Source organism: Hirundo rustica, chromosome 3 (assembly GCF_015227805.2).
Source record: "Hirundo rustica isolate bHirRus1 chromosome 3, bHirRus1.pri.v3, whole genome shotgun sequence".
Classification (NCBI taxonomy): Eukaryota; Metazoa; Chordata; class Aves; order Passeriformes; family Hirundinidae; genus Hirundo; species Hirundo rustica.
The window spans coordinates 72,237,498-72,251,821 of record NC_053452.1 but is presented as its reverse complement, the minus strand read 5'-3'; the positions used below and the strand labels follow the sequence as shown (position 1 = coordinate 72,251,821).

Sequence of the window (14,324 nt, the reverse complement as noted above, 5' to 3'; positions counted from 1 at the left end):
TTCTCATCACACTTACACCAACATTTGCATTTTGAGATTTGGGGAAAAAAAGTATAAGGAATTCAGAGTAAATCAGGTAACATTGCCCACATTTTGCCAAATGTCACAAATGCCTTGTTAAATGTTCACTGTTTAAAAAAATTCCACACCAGTATCTTTGAAAGGCGACTGGTACAGAAAACTTAAAGGAATATTCCCTAGAGAAAGTCTTCCTTCACAGATGGAGCAATCTAGGTTTTCAAACCTATGTTTAGGTACAGAGATAATAGTGCCTGAGGCTGAACAATGACACATAGCAGCATCTCCCTCTGACAAGTCCTAACACTGGGTGCTTCAGGAAGGCAAGTCACAAAGGCTCTGCCCTCACACAAGCAAGTCTGAACATGCAGTGCTGGTAAGGCAGGGAGAAATCTTCTCTTGAGGTGCCAGGGCAGAAAACTCACTTATTCAAACAGAATCATACGCTGCCTTCTGCACCACCTGTGCATAGCCCACTCCATCCCTCACCACCTCTGACCTTACAGAACAGACACTAGTCTGGGGCTAAAGACTATAGCACATCACAATCAAAACTCCCTATTTATTGCAGCAGCGGCACGGACCCAAGTATAAGATCTGCAGCGGCCCCATAGGCAGCCCTGGCAGCCAACCAATGGCCACACCTACGAGCAGTTCTTACTGAACACCAGGTTTTGTATTCTTATACAGAATATGAATCAGAAGTCAGGAAAAATAACACAGAACTCTTAAATGCTACAGAGCAAATTCACAGGATTTGGGGTTTCCTTTCTTCAGAGGGGAATCCTCATCAATCTTCTTTAAGACTCTTAAATTAGCTTCAAAGCAATTCTGTGTGGGTTGCAAAGTTTGCTTAACACAGAGCTGGAGATGTGCCAAAGTAACTCAGTACAGTAAAAATGCATGCAGGTAAAACCCGGAAAGAAGGACACCCACCACAGACATTTGCAAAAGCACTAGGAAAATAATCAAGAAATGGCTCAGAAGAAATTGTTTCACCACCCACCAGCACAAAAAGCAGACTCATGCTGACAGAGGCAAAGTGCCAGTAGATGGTCTTTTAGAAGAAATGTCTCCTTGCTAGTAGGTTCAGCTGCCTAACTGCAACTGACTGCAGGGAGATATCTCACAGGGTGGTGGGAGGATGTAGGGGAAGACAGGAGAAAAATACAGGTGAAAGATGAGAAATCCTGCAAGACAGGCACGGCAGAAATTGCTTTTAAGTCACTCTTTTCTAGATTAGTTAAAAGGCATCACCCCCTTTACATAAAGCCTTAGCGGTAAATGGGATCCAGTGAGACTCCCCCTACACCCTCTACTTCTGCAACCAGAGGCTTCTTGCCTCTTCTGTTTATACTTTGCCCCCTTCTGTGCAATCTAAGAGTTTCCTGTAGCAGAATAATTAGAATCTGCCAAGTCCAGTTATTTTTTTTCTTTCATCAATTTGCCTTGAAGACTTAGTGTACAGCGCAGAGACAGATATGAGACAGATAAATCTACCTTTTCATTTAAATATACACTATAGTAATGTTAAACAGAAAAATGTCACAGAGGCCTTTGTAAATTACAGTCTCTTTTCTGAATTACCTCTGTGTTTATGCATTCAGAAAACGTACTACTGTGAAGTAGTATAGCATGAGACAAGCAAAGGGATGTCTTGATGGAAAGAGCACACCATTATGAATGAAATCATAAATAACAGCTGCTGGCTAGTCCATTTTCTTTCATTAAATCACGCTTTACTTCACTGAGTAAACTGCTCTGACAAGAGACAACTCACTGGAGTAGTGTGTAGGCATTAGAAAGTAAACACTACTCATTTTTACCATGCTGGAAATCAGTTCAAATGGTAATGAGAAATACTCTGAGAACAAAAACGTAGAGGCAACTTACCGTGGGGTAAGAGGGAGAACTTACTTTTTCCAAGCTACTTCACAGTAACTATTGCTGTTTAAGGTTTTATGATGTGATAGATGCACACACCTAATCTGATGTGCTGAGAGAGAGAGATACATTCACTCAAACTAAGCAGTAACTAGCTAACTAAAATTCACTAGTAACTAGCTAATTCACCTTTCCCGTTTTTGTCTCCATCTTGCTTCAAACTTGCATGGTCATCTCAACATAGCCTCACTGCTGAGTGTTTACAAGCTTCAGGAAAACAACACAATTACTGTTGGATTTTCTCCTTAATGCAGGGGCATTACAAAGTTCAGGGTGCTCATCTACCCAAAAATTCTTGCATAGAGAAAATTCAGTCTTGACAATGGAGATGTCAAGTGTCAGCTTGTGTCAAAGTGTCAAGAGAATCCATGCATTCGCTTACATGGCCAAGAAGCTTTATTCATGACTTTCAAAGACCAGGCAATTTCAGAGGTCTCTGCTCTCTCTTCCGTAGAGAATCCTACCATCTTTATAGATGTCAAGTTGGCTACCCAAAATCAGAAGCAATATAAATCACTAAACACCCTCCAAAATTCTGCATGTGGCTAAAACAATATTAATGGTTTAATATTCATTTTAATAATGAATATTAAAAATTCATTCACGCTTTTTGGTTTGAAAGAAGAGAGGGATCTTCTACACATCTAGACAGTGCATGTTTCAAATCACTTTCCTGTGAATATTTATTTCAAAGTACTAACTGAAATAAATAGGTCATTACAATTATTGTGAAGCAGTTCCATATGCATTTTCTCATTCAAATTATAGCTACATATAATTTACTTTCTGAGATAAACTTGAATTTAAAGTTACTCATTTGTGTCCTTACATGATTATAAAACCACCAAAATGGTAGCAGAATGGGAAAAAAATCCCCTGAGAATGGTCAAGGAAAAACTAAAGTCCTGTAAAATATCTGGGGTGCTATTTTAGAAAAAATAATTCTAAGGTTCAGATGCTATTGATTTCAACAGTTTCCTGTAGAGACAGTACTATTGTTTTCAGATTTGTAGTAATAAATTTGTACATTGAAGAAAAATCACTCAGTGAGTAGCAAGAAGCAGAAGAGAAGTATGAGTTTTCATTCATTGTTGTAACAGTAACTAGGGAAGAAAAGAAATCATTCCAAATCTAATATAAAGCAACCCAGCAAAAATTTCAGCTGGTAGTGTAGTTTCCAGACAGATGTCAAAACCAAGACTTCGAAGGGACTTCATACCAGGAACACCAAGGAGTGTACTGAAGCACCCTCACAATACTCTTGGAACAGTGGAAAAAATGAATAACAAAAGGAACTTTTTAAAAAGTTTTAAGTCTAAGGACAGTTTGCAGCAATCCTTTCTTAGGAAAAATATGAACAAGACAGCAAAAGCCAATAAACTTGTATCAGACATTATGTAATCCACAACTAATAATCAACTCTCAGTAAAAGATCAAATTTCTAATGATGCCAGATCAACCAGAGTAAGTGCTATCAGTTAAAAAATCACCAGTAAGCAGAAAGAAAAAGTCAAGGATGTCCTTATTGGTAAAATAAGACTGATTTCAGGCATTATGCTTTGAAGCTTTTCTGCATCCAAACTATTTTTAGCTGTTAGCAGAGATCTCTCTATATTGGTACTTTAAAAAAAATAATTGACAAATTGGATGAAAAGCAAGTGGTTCAGGGAGTTGTCAGGGAGAATTTATGTAGCAATTTTTCCCTGTCTGTGAGAATAGAAGCTGGAACTAAGGAAATCATCTTTCTTTATATCGTTCATCTACACAGTTGAAACACTAGTTGCTGTGAATAATAATAGTTCTTAGAGGCTTCCCTTGTCCCATAAATCTCCTGGGAGATGACTCAAGGACAGAGCAGAAGTAATTAATCTAAGGGAAGATAATATTTTATCAGTACTTTTGAGCAGTGTTGATAAAATCAAATCAACTGCTAAATGAAGATGCAAACTAGATTACCATTAATAAACATTCACACTGATGAATTTGTGCTGCATCATAAGCAGACAAAAGCCCAGAGAAAATTAGTGACTGAAATGTTTCTGGGTGGAAAGTGAACTGAAAAACAACTATATTCCTTTCTTTCCTTTCAAAAAAATGTTCTTTCCGAATGCCCTAAGATTTTGTGATTTTTAAGGGTTTTTTTCAGTTCTTATACTGAGGACAAATCAGAGAGGTCTGCAGAATGATTCTGCTCATGCGTTCCACTTACACAAGCTCACAACTTTGCATCTCTAGATACTTATCAAAGCACTTTATGTTTAGCTTGTCTTTTCAGCAATGAATCCAATTTAAGAAAAAACAACCCAACAAATCTGTTGACACAGCTATTAACTAAGCTTTTTAAGGTCTGCCTTACTGTTAATAATGCAATTTTTTTCTGTGTTTGATATAAATGGAGACTATGCCCTTCAAAGTGGCCAGCAACTCCAGCATATTAGTAAGAGGTGTTATTGTGCAACTGAACACTGATAATAGAGGTTCTCCAAAATCTCATTACTATTTAGCAAAAAATATTTTCTCAGTATAAACTGAACTGGTCATAATTACTGTATGATCTGGGTTAATATGCATCCTTTTCTAAAGTAATCATGTTCACAGTGAGTGTAATTTTAGGTTACAAGATTTGCTATAACTTGCTTCCCTTTCTCCCTTTCAATAGCAAAGTCTGCTCCAAGCAGTGCCCACACAGACCCAATCATTTTGCAGAGGTTTTCATCTAACATATGCCTATGTAAGATCTCACCCACATCTGAAATTGCTGTTTTCTACTCTCAACTCTATTAATCTGCTTTCAACCACAATGATGTATGTTAATTAACAGCAGCAAAAGCCCTAATCCACCAAGCAGTTTTGACCCTTGATGAAGACAGCAAGTATAATTTTTTGGGCTGCAGTGATTATGCGTGCATATATATATCAAGAGTTTATCTGCATTTTTTACCAGTTCTAATTTGGTTTTGTCTGCTTTAGGTAGTTAATGCACAGCCATCATTATTAATCTTCCGAATGTAATTTATTTCTCTGTTCTCCTTCAAGCTGTGGTTGGTAAGGGCCCTGTGATGTCTGCATTTCCATGCTGTCCAGCACACAGTTGAATGTGGTCTGTGATAAAAACTCTTAAATCCTGTAATAACCAAGTAAATAAAGGAGCAACAACAATCTAATTTGTTCTCCGCCAGCTGCCCTACCTCCTTGAACTTCTTTGAAACAGTTGCATGCCAAGCCTAATAAATAACTGCATAAACTAGTTCTGAACTTGCGTGTGCCTGGAGGCCTGCAACTCTGAAACACAAAGTTCCCAGCTCTGCCAGAGCCACGTCTATTCTGAAAACACTCCAGTTCCCCAGTTGCCTACAGGGACACTATTCAGAATGAGAGATGCATACACTGTAAAGTATTTAAATGGGAGTATGGAGCTGTGGTGAAGCTTAATTGCTACAGGAAGCCTTGAGACACTGCAGAAAAGAGGGGACAAGGGAGTGCTTTTTGGAAGGAGTAACAAACACAAGGCAAAACTACCTGATACAGTAAAATGCAATCCAACAAGGCCATACAACATACGAGAAATACAACATACTATAGCCTGACAGATGTAATCACATAAAGAATAGTGAACAATTCACTAAAAAGGAATTTATAAAAGTGTCTTGAAGTTGTAGACACGCCAAACTGAACTTGAACAATGAATTGTCAGGGAAAAGGCAAGCTCTACATTAGGACATACAAACAAAGGCTCACCCACAAGGTGTTTTGAAGTAACCCCTCCTGGTTACATTCACATTTACAAAGCCTCAGCTGGAGTGCTGTGTTCACCTGGAACCATGGCATACCATATGCTGAGCATCTAAACAGACTGCAGGAAGAGGATGAGCAATAGAAGGCCAGGAAATACAATCCACTAAGAGAAACTGAATTGAGTGCAGACTTTTCTTTTGTATCAATTGTTTTCAGTCTAAAGGAAAATAAAACTGAGGGAGATGCAGTGACAGTCTTTAAATATGCAGCAGCTGGCTGTAACTAGAAGAGAACCAATTGCCTTCCACAGCAGTGAGGGACACAAAGCAACACATTTCAAACTGAAGAACGGAATTCAGGCGAGACCGTCAGGTGGTATACCCCTATTCCCTGCAAAAGACTTTAAACAGTAAACTCAGTGAGAACTTGGGACAGATTGCCTAGGGAGTGTGAAGGCTTTTAAACACAAGGCAGACAGAAACCAGGCAGGAATGGTACAGGCAGAAGTGACCTGCCATAGTGTCCACAACAGATCAGTCATGCCCGTGTCACCCACCACATCCAAACACATTCAGGCATGGTAGTTTCTTCCTTTTCCCAGTCTTTTTGCTCCTTGTTTATTACAGAAGCTCCACTACAGGTTTTTCTGTTCACAGCTGCAGCCACCTGTTGGGCAGTAGAAGCTGGTTCCTCTCTTCTCACAGGAAAAGCCAGTATCCTACCTCCTGGGATTCCAAGGGATTAGATGAGCTTCTGAGATTGTTCTTATACAGGATTTTATATGATTTCAAGAAGAGAAGCTTCAAAAGCAGAACTGGAGAAGACAGACTCTAAAACAGAACAAGTGCCTCCCTTCTCACTGCCTTTAGCCTTTCATAAAACCATGACTGAGAAATATGAAGGCCATCCAAGGAGTTTCACATGCAACTAAATCTACAGGAACAGCTGGTGAGAACTGAGATAGATTCAAAAATCCACTACTTCCATTACGGATCTGTATTAGTTAAACTTGAGAAAGTGGTTAAAAAATTTAAGTATTAAACATGTACATATTAAAACCAAAGAAAACACTTTTAATACTTGCCCATATGTATAATACAGATGTGCAAACATCTATTAACAGAGTGCCCAACGTGTTATTTTCAAGTAATATGAGCTTCACTAACAAATAAATGACTATAATTGCTACTGTTCTGGAAAATCTAAAATCTGTTTGAATTTAAACACTGTCCTGTGGCACAGACATACCTGGGTATATAACTCTTACTAAGAGCAAATCCCCTTCCTCAGAAACTTTATGACTATTAAATGCACTTACATGACACTACCAGCACAGTACTGAAAAATAAAACCAGAAAAGTCTGGTTTTCTTGGTGGGCTAGTAAAGACAGTCAATGTGCGTCCCTGCTAGGTCAGTGGCTCGAATGCTGGTCCAGGCCAGTGATGACTGACAACTGCAATCATCTAACGATCTTCTGCCAGCTGTGTGAATAAAACTCATGATTGTGGTCCTGGAGCAATCTGTCCTCAATGCAGCATTATCATCACAATTAAACCCCACCCCCCCGGCCAAGCTCCGTGAGGCAAAATGATGGGTGGGCAGATGGATAGAAATATTCTCATTCTGCAGAGCATTCTTATTCTGAACAATGCTGGCATGCCAAAATTTGACATTTATCCTCTTAGTGAGAAAAGGGGCAGCTATCACTTTTTTCTTTCAGTAGAGGACAATGCTGAAATTTCCCATTTTCCCATTTTTATGACTACTTGGTTTAAGCAAGAATTAAATAGCTACAAAGAGGCTTTAGAGGTTTTTTTTTTGTTTTTTTTTTTGGTTTTTTTTTTTTTTTTTTTTTTTTTTTTTTTTTTTTTTTTTTTTTGTGGAAGCATTCTGTTTGACCCTCTACCATGGATGGTACAGGCCATTCAATCTGCACTATACAAGACACACAAACACCATAATGATCAAAAAAGACTGTGTGCTGTCAGCCTTTATTACTATTGGATGTATCAAGAGGGGGGCTATTTATTGATGCTGAAGTTCTCTGAAATATTTGTGTAAGATTTTAATAACTGTCTTGATTAAGTTTACAGTCCACATCTGAAAACTCAACTCTTGAGGATCAGCAAACCACTGCCATTAGAACAGAAAACATCTCATCAGTATGAAGCCACAGACAAATTTCATTCTGAATGTTTCTGTTCCTGTAGAATGAAGTTAATAATATTCACCACCTTTGAGAAATAACACTGATAAGCCTATACAAATGGGAGAAGAAAAGTTGGAAGTAGATTCCCACTGAGGAACATTAAATAGAATTCTTACTTATCCTGTGAGTAAGAGAGTTAATTAAAATAACAGTGTGTTCATGCTTAATTACTGGAGGTGAGTTCAATCAGAGGAGTGAATATGAAAGTTGGAGGAAAAATTGAAGGGAAGAAATTCTTCAGTGACTTGTTCAGAAAGAAGAAAAACCCCAAGTATTATTTTTACTACAACACTATCATTTTAGTATTTCTGTATCAGCAAGGAATCTAGCTACTGAGGTTCCTGAAGACTTCAACACTCCTTTATTTAAGGAGTGAATGACTTTTAAAATCTTTTTGATGGCAAAAGGTATTTTCCCATTTACTGTAAAAATCAAAACTACTTTTTATTTACAATCAAAAATGCAATCATATAAGACATGTGAGGCAATCCTTTAAGCTCCACTACAATTGCTTAAGCTCTTGTTTAAAACTCCTGTGTGCAAAAAGGAATGCACTACACTATGTTTAATGGTTACAGGTCTGTTTCAGTCCGCGCTATTTCGCCTTGTGCTTTAAGGAATTCTGAGAAAGAAATGGAGCATGGAATGCAGCACGGGATTAAGTAAGCCAACTAACATCTCCCTTCACTACAACAAACCACTGCAAGTTCATACAAAAGTTCTACTGAGTAAGGCATAAGAATAGTATTTTATAATGAGCTTTATTCAAACTACTAAGCAATCATGTCTCTTGTAGGATTGTTGAACGTTTTTATAAAGTCTAGAGCATGAAGGTTCTATAGATGCTTCCATTTTAAGAAGCTCTCCAACTCCCTGCACACTCAGCAGAAAAATAAACAATTTACTATTAAAAGCTTGGATCTAGTGAATCACAAAGCCTATATGACAATACAAATGAACACAGAGAGTATTTTAAAAATATTTTAGTATTATTCCCCACATTGTGTGGTCAGTAGTGTCCTAATTCTTCCTAAGAGCAGTTTTGCACTCCCCTCTGTCCCAAACCGCATTTCCATTGTTCTGCATTGTGCTGAACAAAAGCTCCCAGCTTCCCAAACTATGCACCAGTCTCCAGTGGTATATAACAAGGGGATAGAGCAAATCCAGAAAATCAGACCTTAAAATAGGATTTGAACTGGATTGGTGAAGAAAGCAATGCAAAGTCTATCACTTCATACTCTTATTTGGAATAGAGAGATGTGGTTCCTACTGCAGATACCTAAGGAATATCTGAACTGCACTGCATGGGGCTACTTAAATTATAATGGAGGTAGAGCAAACTGCTGCTCTGCTACTCCAGCATATGGATTTCAAAGTTCAAGAGCATTTAAGGTCATTCATAGGAAATTCATCTCTTGATACTCCATCTAGACATAAAGTCCTTGATTCTGACAATTTCCTCCCTTAAAAAGGAGTATAATGTGTCTGCAAATATGTAACATATTTAATATACAATCTCTTGGCTTTCAAGAACTACAAGAGCCTTTAAACATTTTCGTTAGTGTTTCTTCACTGACCTCCAATTAGAAGAGATAATGGCAGACTAATGTGGTGTTTGTAACAAACACATGCCAAGGGTGTAAGATACTACATTCACACAGGCAAACTGCCAATGCTGTCACAGTTGTCACTGTGATTTTGTTGAAGCCCTCCAGAGTGAGACCGGTGCCTTCGTGCCAAAACACTAGGTGAGGTAAGAGCCAAAGCCTTCCAGCTCCTTCCTGGGAACTATAAAAGAAGTGGCTTGAAGCTTATTACTCCCATGCAAGACAGCAGGTGTCTGCCATACTGTGGCAAACGCTAAAACTGTGGTCTTTGTCATGCTCCTTCCCCCCCCAGTATTCCACAGAATCACAGAATAAGCTTAGTTGGAAGGGACCAACAAGGATCATCGAGTCCCACTCCTAGCCCTGCACAGGACTATCCCCAAGAGTCACACCATGTACCCGAAAGTATTGTCCAAAGCTTCCTGAACTTATTTTCTTCCTTACTGAAATACAAAACCTCAAGGAAAGAAAAGGAATAAAATAGAAACAAACAACAATAAGCAACTTATTTTCCCCAAGCATTATTCTATCCTCCCATCCCATGAGATCAAGGCAGGATTCAAAACCTTAATACTGTGAGAAGAAAGAACGTCAAACTCTTCAAAAATAACTCCTTTTTGGTTGTGATGGATTCTTAGGAGAGGATGAAAATTATGCCAAAATTACTTATTCCTCTATAGAAAAGGGGAAAATTATTTGTCTCTGCTCAGAATCAGTTGCAAGTAAAAGCCCCTAGTTCTCTGGTATGAGAGTGCTTTATCTCAGCAGATAGATTCAAAGCTACTGAATTACGTTCTCTCTAACTTAAAATGATCTGTTCATATAGAAAGTCACACTCAGAGTTCTGGTCAATGGGGCTGGCATTTGGGCACTGCATAACACCTTCGTCAGCAAAATGGACAGTGGGATTGAGTCTCCTCAGCAAGTTTGCTGACACTAAGCTGTGCAGTGCAATGGAGATGCTGGGGGGCAGGGATGTCAACTTAGAGGGACCTTGGCAGGCTTGAGAGGTGGGACTGTGTGAACCTCATGAAGTTGAACAAGGCCAAGTGCAAACTCCTGCCCTTGGATCGAGACAAACCCAAGCACAGCTACAGGCTGGGTAGAAATGGACTGAGAGCAGCCCTGAGGAGAAATACTTGGGGGTGTTGGTTGACCAGACACTCAATGTGTCCCAGCTATGTGCACTCACAGCTCAGAATGCCAACTGGGTCCAGAGCTGCACCCAAGGAAGCATGGCCAGCAGGTCACCACCACTGGTGAGGCCCCAGCTGGAGCACTGCAGCCAGCTCTGGAGTGCCCAACATCTGCAGCACACCTGTCAGAGCAGGCCCAGAGGGGACACATGTAGATCAGAGGGCTGGAGCATCCCTCCTATGAAGACAGGCTAAGAAAGCTGGGGCTGTTCAGCCTGGAGAAGGGTCTGGGGTAGCCTAATTGTGGCCTTCCAGTACATAAGAGGGGCCTATAAAAGAGCTGGAGAGGAACTTTTTACAATGGCATAATGCAATAGAACAAAACGAAATGGGTTTTAACTGCCGGAGGTAAGGTCCAGATGAGAGGTTATGAATAAATTCTTTACTGGTGAGGCATTGGAACAGGTTGCCCAGAGAAGTTGTGGATGCACAATTCTTGGAAGTGTTAAAGGCCAGGATGGATGGGACTTTGAGCAACCTGGTCTAGTGGAAGATGTCTCTGCTCATGGCAGTGGGGTTGAAGCTACATGATCTTTGAAATCCCTTCCAACTCAAATCATTCTTTGATTCTATGACATATATGTGGGTAAGGGGAAAAAAACGACATTAAGACCATCTCTATAACCACACTGAAAAAAACAGAGATAATTACAATATCAGCTCTTGCACTGCTTAGCAGGTTAAGCTTACTATAGTTTTCAGAGCACACGGCTTTCCTCTGTTATTTTTATATTGATGAGGGAATCTAATGCTCATGGAATGATACCACTGGCAACAGCAAGATCCAGGAATAGCATGGGCAGGTGCTGTGCACAAGTTTCTCTGCCAATCAATCTCAAGTCTGACTCATCTTCTCTCTGTGCTGTATTTTCCTAAAGCAGAGATAATCACTGTGCCAAACTGTATGGTGTAAAGTTCCACTTGGAATGAGAATGACTGTAGACAAATTTTCCCTATCAATGCCTCATAACTTCAAATCAGTACTGCAAGGGCTTGGTGATGGGAGTGAAAGACTGAGCAAGAGAAGAATAAAACTCTCATGAAAATTACTTCACCTGCAAAAGAAATTTCTGCAAAAGATGGGAACCCATTTCAGCCTGAAGAGGTATCTTTTTTAAGACCTGTTCTTCTTGCATCTGTGCTGCAATATCTAAACAGCAGCTGCTTTTTAAATCAAACTAAGTTGTACAACCAAGTTGTGTTACGAATTTCACCTTCTGAAAGAGCTAATCTGAAGTGCATCTGTCAGTAGCAACATCTATTTTTGCTTCATCTGAAAGTATTTTAAGTACTGGAGGGTATTCAAAGAATGGTAAAAGGAGCCAATCAACATTTTTACCGCTACAATTTTAACACTTAAAAGTCTACACGTAGCCTAATAGTAGGTGAGCTGTGAGCCACACCAGAAGACCGTTTATCCATGATTAAGTGTCACCATGAGGTGCTAACATGGAGAAGCATATAAGAACATAGCTGGCAACTTTACAGAGATAAAATAAAGGCTTTTTACTTAAAGCAACAGTTGAGTTATTAACACAGTAAACATCTTAGGGCAAGTGCTGTTTTTAAGTTTCTGTAGAAGTGCTTTTTCTTTCTATAAAGCCCACCCCAGGCTATTTCCTGAAAAAGTTTGTCATTGTGATAAATGGAAGTACGCAGGGAAGCAAAACCAAATTTCAAGAAATGCTTGGCAGAGGAAGAGTAATTAACGCAAGTTAATGTATCATTTAACAAGCAGCCAGGATAAACTTTTGATGTGTGGGAAGCATTTTAAACAATTTGATTTTTTCATGAAGGTCACAGAGTCTTTCAAGGTAAGGGCACAAGCACAAGCTACAGCACAATAAATTAGACTGTGTACTTGCAGGGTGTCACATGGAGCCAGTAACTTACAAACATGCTCTCTGGTGCAAAAGTCAGCTATGCTGAAACAGCTCTCCCTTCAGTGCAAGCTGGCTAATTTGTTTTTAGTTTGGGCTGTCAAAGTGTAAGATCTTAAGCCTAGGTACAAACACAGAAGCAGCTCTACCACAAATTTTCTTAGTGTAGTAAACTTTATCAGTAGCTCACCCTTGCACTTTACAACATATACCAAATAGTGCAGATTGGATTTGAAAGGCAAAAAAACAGGCACTGTGGCAATTTTTCAACTGCCATTAATTCAGGTTTCATATACACATGACACCTTTCACTTCAGTTCAAATCTTGACCCAGTTATATTCAAGGACTCTTAAAGAACAACTAATTACAGTTTCATATATGCTACACAGCAAAGCTGGGAAGATTGCTATTATCAGTAGGTATTTCTTCAGGTTTATGAGAATAAAGAAAGAACCTTGGCAGGAGACCTGTCTTTCATTAAGGATATGGATTAGGACAGTCATCAACATTATCATTTACTACGTAGTAATTCTGATGGAAATTAAAATTATCAAATAGATTCTGCAGCATTGTTCATTCTCCTATAATAATCAGGGTTTGCCTGCTTTCAGTATATTTCTTGCATTCTTATTTTTGATTTTTTTTTTCATAATTCCCTGCAATGTTGCCTATGTTTTGAAATGGCTATGTATTCATCTAGGCTGACAGCCATTTATACCCTGCTTTAATACCCTTCTATTCCCTTTTCCCTCCTCCAAGCAGAAGCACCATCAAGGCTCTAAATGACGCCACACAAATGGAAACAAAGACTGGAGTCCATCTGACCTATGCAGCACTGACAGGCTCAGTTACTACCACCTTGAGCAGGCAGTCCCAGCCCTGGCCTTGACAAACAGTCTTTTTCACAGCTCAGCTGAGATTTCTCCATGGATCTGAATGAAAGATATCAAAAAATAATTTCCAAGAGGTTGCTATACTGAGATCATTTGCTGGTATAAGAAAAAACTGGATGACTGGTGAGCCAAGAGAGCTCTTTATAAGCACTGAGCCCCAGTGTAACTACACAGGTCACATTTCCCTAGAGCTGAAACTGAGCAGGAGCTGAGTAAGAGGAAAACCAGACACAGGGATACTGACTTCTACCACATTACAGCCTAGCAGTGAATCTCTGCCAGTGCTTTACAAAGTGAAGGTTTCCAAGGGCACAGCAATAGCATGCTTCTTCCTTGAGATTATATATATTACTGTTCTACTTTACCATAATTTAGCATGTAATTGATTTAAGTGTAAAATGAGATTTTATTTTTCCAGACATTTCTTTTATAAAATTTGATTTACTCAAAAAATACATTACTTCTAATTTACAGCAACCTCTTCTATATCCTTTTTAATTACATGGGTATTTGTGCTTCATTATTATCCTTCTGGGTTTGATGGCAGCATTACAATTGTACCAAGTTCTTTCCTAAAGAGAATGCAGTTTTCTTTTTCTTATCCAGCTCACTCTTCCCTAAAGTTATCCTGAGGAAGTCCCTCAATGAATTTGAGTGAAGGAGAAAAAATGCATTCTCTGTGTGAACATTTCCAGTAAATTGCTCTCTACCACACTCTTATTTCTGTCTGGAGATGCAGAGACAAACAGATGGGCCTGTTTACAACCACCTCATGTACACATACTGCTGTCTTTGTGCTTTTGGAGAATGTGCCTTGTGCATGTGTCAGAGGCAAAATTA

At 39.1% G+C, this 14,324-nt stretch overlaps 1 protein-coding gene across 1 annotated transcript in view; it reads right to left on the bottom strand.

Annotated features, from left to right (window-relative positions):
- The window catches only part of PREP (prolyl endopeptidase), an 88,339-nt gene that overhangs the window by 19,825 nt on the left and 54,190 nt on the right, over positions 1-14,324 (bottom strand). The window lies entirely within an intron of this gene.